General features: G+C 28.3%; 1 protein-coding gene across 1 annotated transcript in view; it reads left to right on the top strand.

The window, feature by feature from the left end:
• The window catches only part of LOC129988908 (cyclin-dependent kinase inhibitor 1B-like), a 47378-nt gene extending 37044 nt beyond the window's left edge, over nucleotides 1-10334 (top strand). Inside the window, exon 3 of the mRNA XM_056097198.1 lies at nucleotides 9395-10334. The gene's annotated coding sequence lies outside the window, so the exon portion shown is untranslated. The remainder of the gene's footprint in view (nucleotides 1-9394) is intronic.
• Nucleotides 10335-14764: the final 4430 nt, after the last annotated feature.

Genomic DNA, 14764 nt, shown 5'->3' with positions numbered 1-14764 from the left:
ATTGTAAATAAAATATCCTTAACTACCTGGTAAGAATTTTAAAAGAATTTTTATCTTTTTTTTTCTACTTTTTGTGGTTAAATTGTATTTATTTCTTTAAAAAATTTTAATTAAAAAAAAAACCCTAAAGTTAGTGATTTTTTTCCCCCTGCTCTTTTGTTCCGATTTCAAGGCAAATGATTTTGAGCAACATCATTTGCCAGTTGAAAGAAGGGATAGTTTCAACAAGAACAGAATTACTCTTAATTGGAGCAAGGTCATGGTCTGGCTCTCAGGACGCTCATTAGCAAGACCTTAAAACACTGTTGCCTAATTAACTAGAAGAGGCAAAATTTTTGAATTGCTGTCTGATTGACTGACGAGACTTACTGCATATATTTCGGTGCTACTTTTTTTTGTGTGTGGCCTCACTTTTCTGACAAGATTTGAAATCGCGTGAAAACTCGAATCTCAAGAGTTCGGAAGTCGCAGATCCGGCCCGATCACGAATAGTAAGGAAGTACGTGCAACAATGGCAAAAATCCATTAACCGTGTGATATGCTTTTCCATAGTGTTCTTCGCCCTTTTTCTAATTGTCGTTCGCGCTTGAGTTCGCAAAGCGGTGACAGGCTTCGGTGCGCGCCCACTTTCACCTTCCTGTGAGGGCGGGACTTCCCTTAATAGGAGCAAGGTCATGGTCTGGCTCTCACGACGCTTATTAGCAAGACGGTAAAGCACCGTTGCCTAACTGACTTTCATGAAAGTCGTTTGCACGAAGAGAAAAAGAAAGTGAAGCATTTAAAATTACACCGAGATTTATTTTATTTATATTTACATTTTTATATTATAATATAAAATTATTTTTTTTAATATATTAAAGCTTTTATATATATATATTACTTCTAAAATATTTCATATTTGGAAAAAAAAAAAAAAAAAAAAAACTTTTGTACCTTTTAAAACACTTGCCTTATCTAACCGTACATTTTCAAAGGGTTAATTCTGAGCCCACTTTCTCCTTACATTTTTATTTTTAATGAGAATTCTTCGAATTTAATTTTCCATAACACCATGAAATAAACTATTTATTTAATTAATTTATATTTCCATTTTGTGCTTTTCTACTATTTGTATTGTCCATTTACTCTAATTTAAAAATCTAGTGTCATAAATCTGTAATATTTGTTAATTCGAAATTATGTCGATGATAGATTCTTCAAAAATATTTCTGTTGCTCAGATTTTCAAATAAATAAATTAAAAATATATTATGTAATTTACTTTATTATAAAATCAAATTCAAAAGCATCTATTTCGAAGTTCGAATTAAACAAAATGGCTAGAGGCTGTGATCAGTTACTGAGTTAACTTGACTTACAAATTATTTAATAATATAAAAATGGGTATCGATATGGCACGTTTGCAGCGATTTTTTTTTTTTTTTTTTTTTTTTTGAATTTTGAGACAATATAGTTTAAGTACGTAATTTAATAAAAACTTTCTCATAAATATATATTTTTTTCATTTAAGGAAAGTTGACTAAAGATGACGACAACGCCATCTAGAGTTCAAGAATGATATAAAAATACATTATTTTTTAAAACATTGATTTTTTTTCCCCCCTGAGGGATATGCTGTAAAAAAATATTGCATTTATTGGTAAAGTTTAATTGACGATTCTTAAAAAATATGTTTTGCATTTTTTAACAAGTGTTACATTTTTAATTTAAATATGAATATTGTTTTTTATATTTATTATTTAATTTTAAGACATTCTCTTAAGTTTGGTGCTGCCATCTATTATCATATATTCAAGTCGACGAAGTTTTAATTATTTGCAAAATTGTAATGAATCAGAAATTGATTAAATTCAGATTTGTTATTATTTTATCAAACTTATATGTTGGTGCTGCCATCTATTATCTTATATTTAAGTTGAGGAATATTAATTATTTATAATTTGGAGTTGGTAGAAAATGATAAAAACTTATAACTAATGTCGTGGTTATAACTAATGTCGTATAAATTTGGATTAGTTTCAGATGTTTTTTATTCGGATTAATTGCTCATATTCTTAAGTGAAGCTAAGACACGGCGATGAAAAGGAAGCCGATCAAACTGATTGTTGTTGCCAGGGAAAAAGTAGAAGAATGGGGGAAAATGTTGTGGTCAGTGATGCTTGTTTCCAGAAATGCAGGAAATTGTCAGATTTCCTCGCTTCGCCAGCAAAATGCGAAGCGGATACTGTCCAGTCCACAGGTGGAACTCGTTTCCTTTCGTTTGAGGGGAGAGACGGTCCACTGATCCAGAAAGGATCGGACCGGAAAGGTTAAGGCGAAGGAACTCCATGTTAAATGCAAACGATTATTTCTGTACTCCGTTAAGCAAGAAGCACAGTTGTAAACTTTTCTTTCATATTTTATTTAAAAGAGGGAAATGTTTACTACAAAATAACATGACAGCTGTGCAAATTCGGTACGGGTTTTTTTTTCTTTTTTTTCTTTTTTTCCCCTCCTCTTAGTTGTTCACAAGATTAAATTCCATTTCCAGGAAACAGAAGAAAGAAGTAAAGTAAATTTAATATTAATCTGTAACTAAAATTTTGTATTTAATAATAAATTTCTTTGAATAGGATCATCATTATTTTAACAAGATTTTTTTCATTTACTTTAATATAAACCTGTTAATATGTATTAGCTGAAAACTCTGAAAAATATCTATTTTTATTTTTTAAATTATGAACTCGTAACTGCGTGATTTTTATCTGTTGTTAAAAGAATATTGTTAGTTTGTTTATTTTTTTTGGGGGGGGGGCAGAAATGGATGAGACAGAATAATGTAGACTCTTTTATATTTAGGACAAATTGGATGAGATATAAAATTCTATTTGCTGTATTTGAAAAATATTAAATATCGAAGGCCTATTAAATGCAAGAATTTTTTACTCTCGCCTTTTCTTTACTGATTATTCTTTCATAACTTTCTTCGCTTTTTTTAAAAAAATATTATTATTATTATTATTTCAAAGTGCGTTTGCATTGTGTCGTTAAAAACAAACCTGTAAAAAAAAAAAAAAAAAAAAAAAACGGATTCAACTTATTTTAGGTAAATGAAATATGTACTCATTACTAAGTTTAGTTCCCAAATACATTTCCTTACTTTCTGATTTTTTTTCCCTCTTGGTTTTTTTTTTTTTTTTTTTTTTTTTTTTGGCTAAAACTGATGCTTGAAAGAAAAGAGAAGGAACATCAGATGTTCTTAGTTTCGGTTTCTTCTTCTTTTTCTTGGAGGGGAAGAGGGGGTAAACCGAAGGAAGAGAACAGAATAGAGCTGAGAGCAGCACACCCCAAGAATCGAAGTCACTTCCGTTTTTCCCACAGGTGCTGCCTTACTCTGCGTCTGCCTCTTCCGCTCTTTTGTTTGCGTAGGTGGGGGTAAAGTCTCGCCTCTTTACTTCCAGCGATTCTAACCTCAAAAAGCTGTTTGAGTTTTTAAAAAAAATAGACATTCAAAAAAATTAAATCTGTAGATAAAGACATTGATACAGAGGGATAGTTATGAATGCAACAAGTCTGAAAATCCAAAGTAAAAAGATTGAAACATCTGTTTAATGAAATCAACATGATGAGTGCGAATGTTAAGTGAATGAATGAGTTATACTATGTCACTAAATAATTATTCCCTTCTAAATAATTAAAGTTAATGTCACTAAATAAATCCTTAAATAATAAATAATAATTCCTTTAATAATAAATTCCTTTTATAATAATAATAGGATATTTTTTCGGCTTATTAAGTGTTAATCATGTTATATACGCAGTTTTTTTAATAAAAAAAATTTATGTGTGATTTTTTGTTTGTTTGTTTATCCATTACTTGCATTAAAATTTTAACGTATATTCTTTAATTTGTTGCTAATCTTATATAATATTTAAAGGATTTTAATCATGTTTTCAATGAACTTGAATTTTAGTTACTGAATTTACCATTTTGCCTGTCTAAAAAGAAGTAATAATATGAATAATTTATAGGCTTTTTTTTTTTAAAAAAAAAGTTAACTTACTGACTTGAAATTTATCGAAAATATAACGAAATATGCTGATGTATATATTTAAAGCTTCAGAATATATTTGAAATACTGTTTGAAAATCTGTGGAACGTACCATATTTGTTTTTCATTCAAAGCCCTTCGTCGAAAATAACTTTCCTCCTGTCCAGAATAGTTTTCAATACAGTCATTACAAGTACTCAGAAAGTTTTGGCAACAATAACACTCTATTCATTTCTCATTTTCGTATTGAGCGTTGACAGGCTGTTGTGGATTCACCTGAAGAACCACATCCGGGTCCCTCAACATTATATTATAACCTCTTTCATAAAACTATTGAATCAGCTTTACACACATTTAATGTATAGCTACGTTGTAACTATTTCAGATTAATGGAACAGTATCTGAAAAAAAGAATCAGTGTTTTGTGTTTTTCGAACAAAAGAGGGCCTTCAATATGAATGTGAATTTCAGCCTGCATCTATATCTAAACAAATATTTTTTGTGTGTTGCATATTTTCGATTTGTGTGTCCGTATGGAAAAAGTATCATTATTGAATGAATCGGTGGAAAGTTGCCTTATGTAGTTAGTTATGTTTAAAAAAAAATGTTTCTAATTTACGATAGTGCAGTTCTTTCAGTTGCATTCATCTTCAAGCTTTATTATTGGAAATGAACAATGATTATTAAAATATCCTGAATATGAAAATGAAAAATAAATTGTAAATTTTTTTTTGAATCCCTATAATCAAGTGAAGAAAATGTTTTCTTCCGTATTAGTACTTTACGGGTATAAAATCAATGAGCAAATCTATTCCCTTCCAGCTTTAACATGTTACGAGTATTAATCTGTTTAATTTATTTGTATATCTTTTTTGCATATTTCTATCGTTTTTTTTAAATTGTCATTTCGAAAAATTTATATGAGGGACTCATCAGAAGTTCTGTTGATATTTATTATAAAAATGCTACCAACTGAAATTCAATAAAGTAATAAATAAGCATTTCGAATAAAATTGAGAGATGAAAATTATGTATGTTTAGGTTTTTCAAAATATTTCATTCATAATTATTTTTTTTAAATCTATTTTTACAAAAAAAAAAAAAAAAAAAAAAAAAAAGACTGAAAATAGCTACCATGAATTACTTTCTATCATTCCTTGATTTATTAAGTAAAAAAAAAAAAAAAAAAAAAAAGATTAACTGATGAATTTCTCTCATGCCTTGATTTATAAGTCAAAAACGATTAATTGCTGAATTTTTCGCATTCCTTGATTTACACAGTTATAAAAGATTAACTGATAGATTTCTCGCATTCCTTGATTTATACAATTCAAAAAGCTTAACTGATGAATTTCTCACATTCTTTGATTTAAACAACCAAAAAAAAAGAGATTAACTAATGAATTTTTCGCATTTTGATTTGTACAGCCCAAAAACGATCAATTGATGAATTTATCGCATTCCTTCATTTATACAGCCAAAAGATTAATTGATGAATTTATTGCATTCCTTCATTTATACAGCCAAAAAAAGATTAACTGATGAATTTCTTACATTCTTTGATTTAAACAACCAAAAAAAAAAAGATTAACTAATGAATTTGTCGCATTTTGATTTGTACAGCCCAAAAACGATCAATTGATGAATTTATCGCATTCCTTCATTTATACAGCCAAAAAAAAAAAAAAAAAAAAACTTATGAATTTCTCGTTAAATATTCATCAATATCTTCACATTAATGAAAGATTTTTATACTGAGTTTCCATATATGTGATAATTTCCTTGTTCAGAGGATTTAACATTTTGTGCTTCATTGTGAATTCTGAAGGCGTTCTTTCTCCCTGCAAAGGTTCTCACGACTTCATCGAAAGCAGTGCGAATGATGGTCTGGGTGTGGAAAAGGACGATTTAGAACAGGAAGCGAGCACTTCCATTTTCTCGTCTGCTTAGAGGATTACCTTCGAGTGTTCTCTTCCTCCTCGGGAACAAAGTTCTTCTTTGCCTAGAGGCCGGAACCAAACGATTTCGCAGTTCCTCTCTCTCTCTCTCTTCTCCCACACTTTTCGATTGCAGTGTTCGAATACAATTATTCGAATCGTGCTCGATGAAGTGTTTGGCGAAAAAAATCATTGAATTAAATCCGTTTGGCATTGAATGAAAACACTTTCTGTCGTACTCAGAATGACGACGATAATCCTGGAACCTTTTAGCTCATTGTGGTCTTAATTGTTCTCTGAAATCTTGTGGTTGGCCTTCGCTCAGAAATTCATTTGATATTTCTGTTATTATGTTAAGTGTATGAACGGAATTTGCATTTGAAATAATGAAATTCAAGAAAGCATGTGACACATAATCTACACTTGTTATGGTTGACGTCAACGGTAGAGTGGCCTTGACAGTTTTATGGTATAAATTAGTCACCATAATAATTTTTGTGAAGATTTCAGATTCTTCTTTTACTTTGGAATGAAAACGAAAAATCGTTAAAACATTGCTTTTGAAACGCTATTTTTCAATTTCTCAAACTTACGTATTTCTCAAACTTACCAAAATTTTTCATGTTTTTTTTTTCTCTCTTTTTTGTTATTTTAAGATTGAACAGAATATATATTTTTTAAATTTAATAACTCTCTGTTTAATAACTCTCAAATGATTTAAATATTGTTTAAAAAATATATTTTTGGTTATTATCGATTAAATTCTTGGTCATAAATTATTGTATAAATTATGGCTCAAAGGTCTCCATTTTTTGCTTTCTTTATCAAAATTAGTTTTTTTTTATTTATCTTCTCATTTTTCTAATAACTTAATTTAAATTTCTCAGCGAATTTATGATTAGTAAATAAATTGATTTTGTTGAAATAATCTTTAAATTGAAAAAAATTTATAAAGTCTTATAATAGTATTGAATGATTTGTAGCTGAAATGTGAAATACTGAGGAAGACTGGATAAAATAATGGCAAATTATATAAAATTCGAATTTTATCGTATATTTAAAAAATTAAAATTAAACAAATTTTTTTATAAAGGCATACTCATAAATTATTTCCACATTTAAAAAAAATATATTAAAAATATTTTTCTGTATGTACATTGTTTCACAAATATAATTATTTATTCTAAATATAATTTTAAATATATATATATATATATATATATATATATATATATATATATATATATATATATATATATATATATATATATATATATATATATATATATATAAATAAACTGTACTCTGTTATTTATTACAAACAAATTGCTTAAAAGCTTTAAAAAATTTTAAATAGTAAAAAAATTTGGTCCTTCTGTTAGTTTTTCCAAATTTTAGTCAAAAGTGTGAACCATAGTCATGGGAAAATTTGGAACAAAGTGTCTCAACATCAATGAGAAGGTGATTTGAAGGTCGCTAGGGGGGAGGGGTTCCTGAGAACCGTGTGAGTGTATGAGTACGTTACTACCACTACAATTACTACTACTATCACTACTACGATAGTAGAGTACGGGGCTCGTAGTAAGATTTTGTTCTATTGATATTTTCTTGGGAAAAGCAGAACTGGGGTGCGCGAAGCGCCGGAAATGGGGTAGAAATCAGGTGAGAAGCCCGATTTTTACGCTCACACGATGCAAAAGTCACCTCACTCCCCTCCCTTCTTTCGTTTGTAGGATACAGAAGAAAAGGGAAGATCATAGCAGGTGTATTTTCAGCAGGGAAAGGAAAAAGGACGGGGGGGGGGGTGCTATATGATATTGTAAACATAAAACATCGTGCCTGATAGAACTTTTCAAAATTTTGATCTTTTTTCAATTGTAAACCTTTTTGATCCTAATTTCTACTAAAATTTAATTTTATATTAATTAATGTCAGGACATCATTCAGCTGTAGTAATAACTGTCGTTATATTTTCAGTGCTGTTTGTACTTTAATTGTGGACTATTGACTCAATTACTTCTGAAGTTTTGTTTTTCAATGATTAATATCAAAGTTTTATAACGATATTTATTGTAACGGCTTTTATTAACATATTAAACAATTTAAGCGATTCTATTATAGCTTTAAAATGTTCTATTATTAGATTTTTTTAAGATTGCAATGGAATTTGTTATATTATCAATTATCGTTGTTGTTATTATTTGTTTTCCAGTTATATTATCAATTATTATATAATTGTTACCTAATTGTGTCGGAGGTCCGCAAAATTTTTGAAAATTGAAAAACTTGGAAGATTTTCGTTACAGATTCTTCATTTCATTAGAAAATAAACTATAACAATAAAAAATAAGTCTGGTATAATCTTATAAATTAAAAAAAATTAATTTATTGAGAAAAAACTACTATTTATGTTACTAATTTTCACTTAACTGACTCGCATAAATGCTATTTCAGTCATAGAAATTTCTTTGCAATTCTTTTATTTTTATTAAAAAAATTTTTTTTTTTTCTGTGTGTTTGAACATGCTCCTGTGCTCAAAATTATTCAAACTGAACCGTATTCCTTTAAAAAGTATTAACTCGAAAAATAAACAAAACAGCAGGACGGCTTGGAACTCTCACCAAACGGAGAGTTAAACGACCGTTTTTGATGAAGGCCGCCGAAGTAAATCCCGCAGGGGTCGCTCTGAATCTGCTGCACCCCTTTCTCCGGTCGGGTCTCTTACCTCCTCCGTGGGAAGAAAAAACGGGCGAGGGTACCGTACCGGAAGTTGTGAGCAAGGTCGGCCCTCCCTTCAGCTGGTGCGCTGCAGAACAGCTGGATGCAACTTCCTCTGCCTTTCTTGTTACACTTCTTGCAGGGCAGGTGCCCCGCAAGTGCTCGCAATAAAGGCACTTTTTATTATTTTTTTATTTCATTTTTTTTCTGTGTGTGTGTGTGTGCAATATAAGTGTAGAAGTTCTGTCTACGAATGAAAACCAAAACTACTTTTTTTTAATGCTCTATTTCTGGATTGGAACAATAAAAATATAAATGCATAGTTACAAATTTATTACTATTTCTTTCCAAGTGGAATTAGATATTTCGAATTATTTTCTGGTCCCTTATATTTCCTGTTTAACATAATGTTAATGAAAGTTTTGTATATCGAATTTCTATTTGATCTTGCAAGCTTCGAATTATTCAAGTTCCTATGTATAGGTTGTATATTACACATTTCTTTAAAAATTATTTAGTTACAATTCTTTTAACCGTAAATTTTATCTTGGATAAAAAGTTTTGCAGAATCACAAAGTTATATTCTAAATATTCTTGATTTGATTTATTTTAATTTTAAAGTTTGCTTTCTTTTATAAAATATTTATGAATTTAATGTATTAGTTTTTTAATCCCAAATATTAACCGGATTTTCTTTATTCTTTTCAGGTTGCGGATCTGCTACCAAAGATCTATGTGATAAATTGAACTGCCATCTGGTGACAGTCTCAGGAACTAATTTGCTTCTTCTGCCATCTGGTGACAGTCTTCAATACAATTTTATTTGCTGCTGAGCTTCGGTTCTGGTTTAAACAAACTATTGAACTTCTACAAAAGAAAAACATTCCATAGTGATTTTATTCCTCTCTTCTTGGACATTTTTTTAAAAAACATTCAGCCATTTGTAAATGTTAAGAAGCTAAGTTTTAGGAAAACTCTTCACTGTATCCAACTACTCTATAAACGTTTTGAAATCAAAATGATGCAGATTTAATGTTTGTATGTAAGGCATTCTGTCTGAAAGGCGGGATGCTGAGTTTTCTATGCTTGTGATGTGCCAACTGTTAAAAATATTGATTTCTTTCTTTCTTTCTTTGTTAAATCTATCCTTCTTTCATTTTTATATAGCTGAACTGAAATGTTCAAGATTGGACATGTTACTCATAATATAAGTTATTGTAAAAAAAAAAAATCGTTTTTATACAAAAATTAATATATGTCTGTATTATAAAAATGCTCGAAAATTAATTTAAATTGTTTAATTGAGTATTCTTGTATCGAAATTTTATAGTTTATAACATATTTGAAATATTGACTGTTATAGAAATACATTCATGGATTTTTTTAATATTTTATTTGAGGAATTTAATTATTTGCTCATGAATATACAGTTTTAATAATTTCTTAATAAAATATGATCTTGAATTATCTGCTGTTATTCTAGTGCCAAATATATGGCGAGTTAGTGATAATATTTAATTATCCCTTCATAGCTACAGTTTAAAATTGAAAATATTTAAAAGTTTTATTTTTCACTTATTCTGATAAAGAAATGATTTTTAATCCTATTATTGGTTTAGAAATGATAACCAAGAAATATATATATATATATATATATATATATATATATATATATATATAAAATTGAAATAGAGAACGAAACTATATAGATACATCACCAAAATTTGATTTCTTATACATCAATCCATTTTTTCTGAACATTGTATGTCGAAATTGATAGTGCAATAGAGCACTAAAGATAAAGTACTTCATTACTTTTGAAGAATGCAATGGATTGTTCCTTTAGATCAGCGATTACCAATCTTGCATGATTTTCAACAAAGAATTTTATTAAATAAATGCCTGTTAATTTTAAAGCCTCTTAAATTTATTTTAATATACAACTTTTGTGAGTGATTTAACCCTAAAATGTATGGCTTTTTATTTTTTTTACGAAAAAAAGTACACTTTAATAGTACAAATAACTACATATAATTTACGAAAATTATTAAAAAACATTTTAGTTTATTTTTTGTTGTTGAAATTTTAACAAAATATGCTAATTGGCTATATTATAAATTAAATAATATCCCAGTGACATAAATCACGTTGTAACGATTCTGCGATAAAAATAAAAGTCCCTTTTTACCTATATATATTATTCCAATTGAAATAAAATATTTTGATAGCATTTTCAACGGTAAAATTATGCATATAATAGCTATCTTGGTATTTTTTTAATTCTAGTTCCGCTTTTGCCATATATCGATGTTTTCTTCCAATGTTTATCAAAAAGCATTAAAAAAAATTCCAAACACTCATTGTTGCCATTTGAAACTATCATGTGCAGCTGTAAATGGAACAAAAATGTGTTGCCAAATGGCTACAAGATGTATCCTAAAGTTAAATTTTTATGTATTTTAATATAGTCATCACAGTTAATTTTATATGTATTTTATACTATAATATTATAATTACACAGTTAATATAATAATTATGTATTTTAATATAGTCATCATGAGTTAATGATTTTAAATTCTTGTATTATGTAAGTTTTAACTTTTTATAACTGAATAATGAAATAGATCAAGCATTGTAAAGATTTTTCTGTATTTTATTACATAAAATATATAAATAACATGCTTTCATGTAAAAAAATCTCATCACAAATTTTTAATATTTCACTCTGTGAAATATAAGTTACTAGTAAAAGATGTTTTCAAAATTGAAAAAATTAAAAGAAATTATCAGATTTTCTTCAAATTTTTTAAAAAATATATAATATTTCCTTTGTTGTGGAATTTGCTTATTTTGATTTTGTGCTTCCGATTATGAATCAAAATGCTATCCTTTGATTAAAAACATCAGTTAATGATATCGGTCAATATCTATTGAAGATTGGTAATCGCTGCTTCAGATGTCTTGTATATAGTTGTGCATAGGTAATTTGTATTTTAAGGGCACTCACGACGTGCCCGGTGATGCTCCGGTATCAGCTACTGATCTCATTTCTTCTTTTGTCTGCACGGATAATACGGCAGCAAAAAGCCTCTCTTTTGTACAGAGATTGATTATTCGCTAATCCGAACTTGTTATCTTGCAATTCAGTTCTGTTAATGAAGGTGAAATTTTTTTCATACTGCAAAATGCGCATCCATTCATTGAAAATACCAACTAAAGATAATTACCAATGTTTGGTAATCACTATTTCAGGTGTCCTGTGTAAATAATTTTATGCAGGTAATATGAATATAGCATTCATCCAATTAGAACTATTGTTTCTATATCGATTAAGGATAATTACCAATACCAACTAAAGATAATTACCAATTTTTGGTAATCGCTACTTCAGGTGTCTTGTGTAAATAATTTTACGTATGAAATATGAATATAGCGATCATCCAATTAAAACTATTTTTTCTATATTGACTAAGGATAATTACCAATACCAACTAAGGATAATTACCAATGTTTGATAATGGCTGCTTCAAGTGTCTTGTGTAAATAGTTTTGCGCACGCAATGTGAATATAGCATTCATCCAATGAGAACTATTGTTTTAAGCAAGTTTTAGATGCATCGGAAAGAGCTGATTGTTTGAAATTTTTAAAGGAAATGTCTTTTTATATTTAGAAATGTACGGAATTGAACTGAATTGCATGATAAGTGTGTATAAAATATTATTGCATGATTCTGTATGTGTATAACAAAGCTTGTATAGAAATTTCTCCTAAAATATGCATTTGCTATGTTTATATTTTGAATAAATAGATTTTTATTATTCAGATTATATTGGTTGTCTCGCTTTCTTTCAAAGATAAATACACATTTTTTGCTAGTTTACCGCCGCATTTTTATTTAAAAATCTCTACAATAATTGACAAGTTGAAATCCTATGATGTGTATTATTACTCCATATTTCAAAGACAAATTTTCCTTATTTCTTTCATCGATCCTTTCATCAAGCACTGATTGAAACTGCATAATTTGTATTATTACATCTTAATTGGAAGACAAATATTCCCAGTTTCTTTGGCTTATCCTCACTTTTTTACTTTATCATATACGAAGTATAGAGGAAGTAATGTAGTCGCCCAAAATATTCAAACTCGAGTTTTCGATGAATCTCCATAAAATCTCAAAATACATAATTTTGGTATTATGTCTTGTCTCTTTACGAACACAATAATTCAAAAACATCTTGTGCTATACGAATGGAATTTATTATATGGACTAATGACCAAATTTCTACATAGATTTAAAAATTTCGAGTGATTATGAAGTCACAAATTTATTCAAGAATTATTAACATAACACATGCTATGACAATTTAACTCAAAATATAATAAACTTTTATGTATAGATTCAGATTTTATTGTATTATCATTATTAAATGTAATGAATTAGTTTTCCTTACACTTTAAAATCTGAATAATTAAGAAAAATTTATCTATGATTAAAAAAATTAAGTTAATAGCTTTCATTTTTAGTATAAAAAAATAACAGTAATATTAAATATTGTATAAATGTCACGCAATACTTATAAACTTCATTAAAATAAAACAGCTCAATACAAATGATGGATAATATGAAATAAATTCCTAATTTTCTTAAAGTGAATATTGAACAAGAGTCAAATAATGCAAGAAGAAATCTATATTTTAATGAAGGATTTCATCATCTCATTAGAGAAAATTTACAAAATTTTGGTCAAAAGTACACGACAAATTGTTTTTGAAACGAAAGAATCAAATCTATTCCTCGTTTTAAAAAAGAAAAAAAAAATGCAAATAAGAAAAATTATTGCATCGAATAATAATGCTTATTATATCTTCATCATTATGTGAAAAAAAAAATTACTCTATTAGTTTTCTCCAGAGTAAAACTACTTTATTGGTTTCTTGTACACAAACTCAAGATAAAAATTTGTCAACACTTATATTTCAGGATCACTACATTTAACATACAAAATATCACAAAAATATGTACATTTCAGTGGCAAAGCGATCGAGAAGCAAAGGAGTCAAAGGCACTCCGGGGGGGGGCAATTTAGCAGGCGCCATGAAGATAAAACATTAATGCGCTAATGTAATTTTTTAAAGGGAAACATTATAAAAGAGCGAAAAAAAAAATAATGCCATACTTCGGGCGGCATTTGTATTTGCTAAATCACTAATGATGACTGGGACAAAAAAAAATCATATATCCCTGACGACAATTACCCACATTACGCCACTGGAACTTTGATATTTCATTATGGAAATACGAATGGTTGATGCCAACAGTAAATAGGAACTTAAACTGAAACTAAAGAATTAAAACTTATAATATAGACATAATCTACATAATAGATAGATATTAGATAGTTTTCTGCATAACTGGGAAGATGATCAGACAGTTAATGACACCTGTCCGGAAAATCTTTCACAGAGTTGAGACAGAATCATTTATAAAATACTCGCAGTCGGATTGTCTGCTGAAGGTTTTCCTGCATGTGAGACACAAATGTGCTCCAGTTTCTCTCAAAGAATCTCTAGCTTCTTCTAGATAGGCTGTTATTCTCTAGATAACATATCAAAGATGTTTGGCGCTGATTAAGTAACAGAAAATGCAGCAGAAAGTCATGCATATCAGCAGCGAGCTTAAAAGAGTTACTTTTTGCAGTATACTTTAAATGTAAATATGCAGTAACATTAAAAACGGGTGTTATTCTCTATCCGCAATGCTCACGGACATTAAAATCATAACTGATTACTAAAATCGTATTGAAACAAATGTTGATCCAATGACCGAAAAAAACATGCAGTATTGGATGCAAAAATTTCAACAAAAAAAAAAAAAAAATGTGAAAAGGAAACACCAGCAATAATTCCTAATGAATCAGTATAAATATAACGTTTTAACGTTACACCTATCAGTTAATTGAACAAAATTTAAATAAAACTTAAAGTTTATTATTCCATAACTAATTTTTTTTTCATACTTACCTTTATTCACACATCAATCAATCAGTCAATTTAATATTAAAAAAAAAAAAAAA

The sequence above is a fragment of the Argiope bruennichi genome, chromosome 10, assembly GCF_947563725.1.
Source record: "Argiope bruennichi chromosome 10, qqArgBrue1.1, whole genome shotgun sequence".
Taxonomy (NCBI): domain Eukaryota; kingdom Metazoa; phylum Arthropoda; class Arachnida; order Araneae; family Araneidae; genus Argiope; species Argiope bruennichi.
Note: the sequence above shows the minus strand (reverse complement) of the source record. Positions and strands in the feature narration are given on the sequence as shown.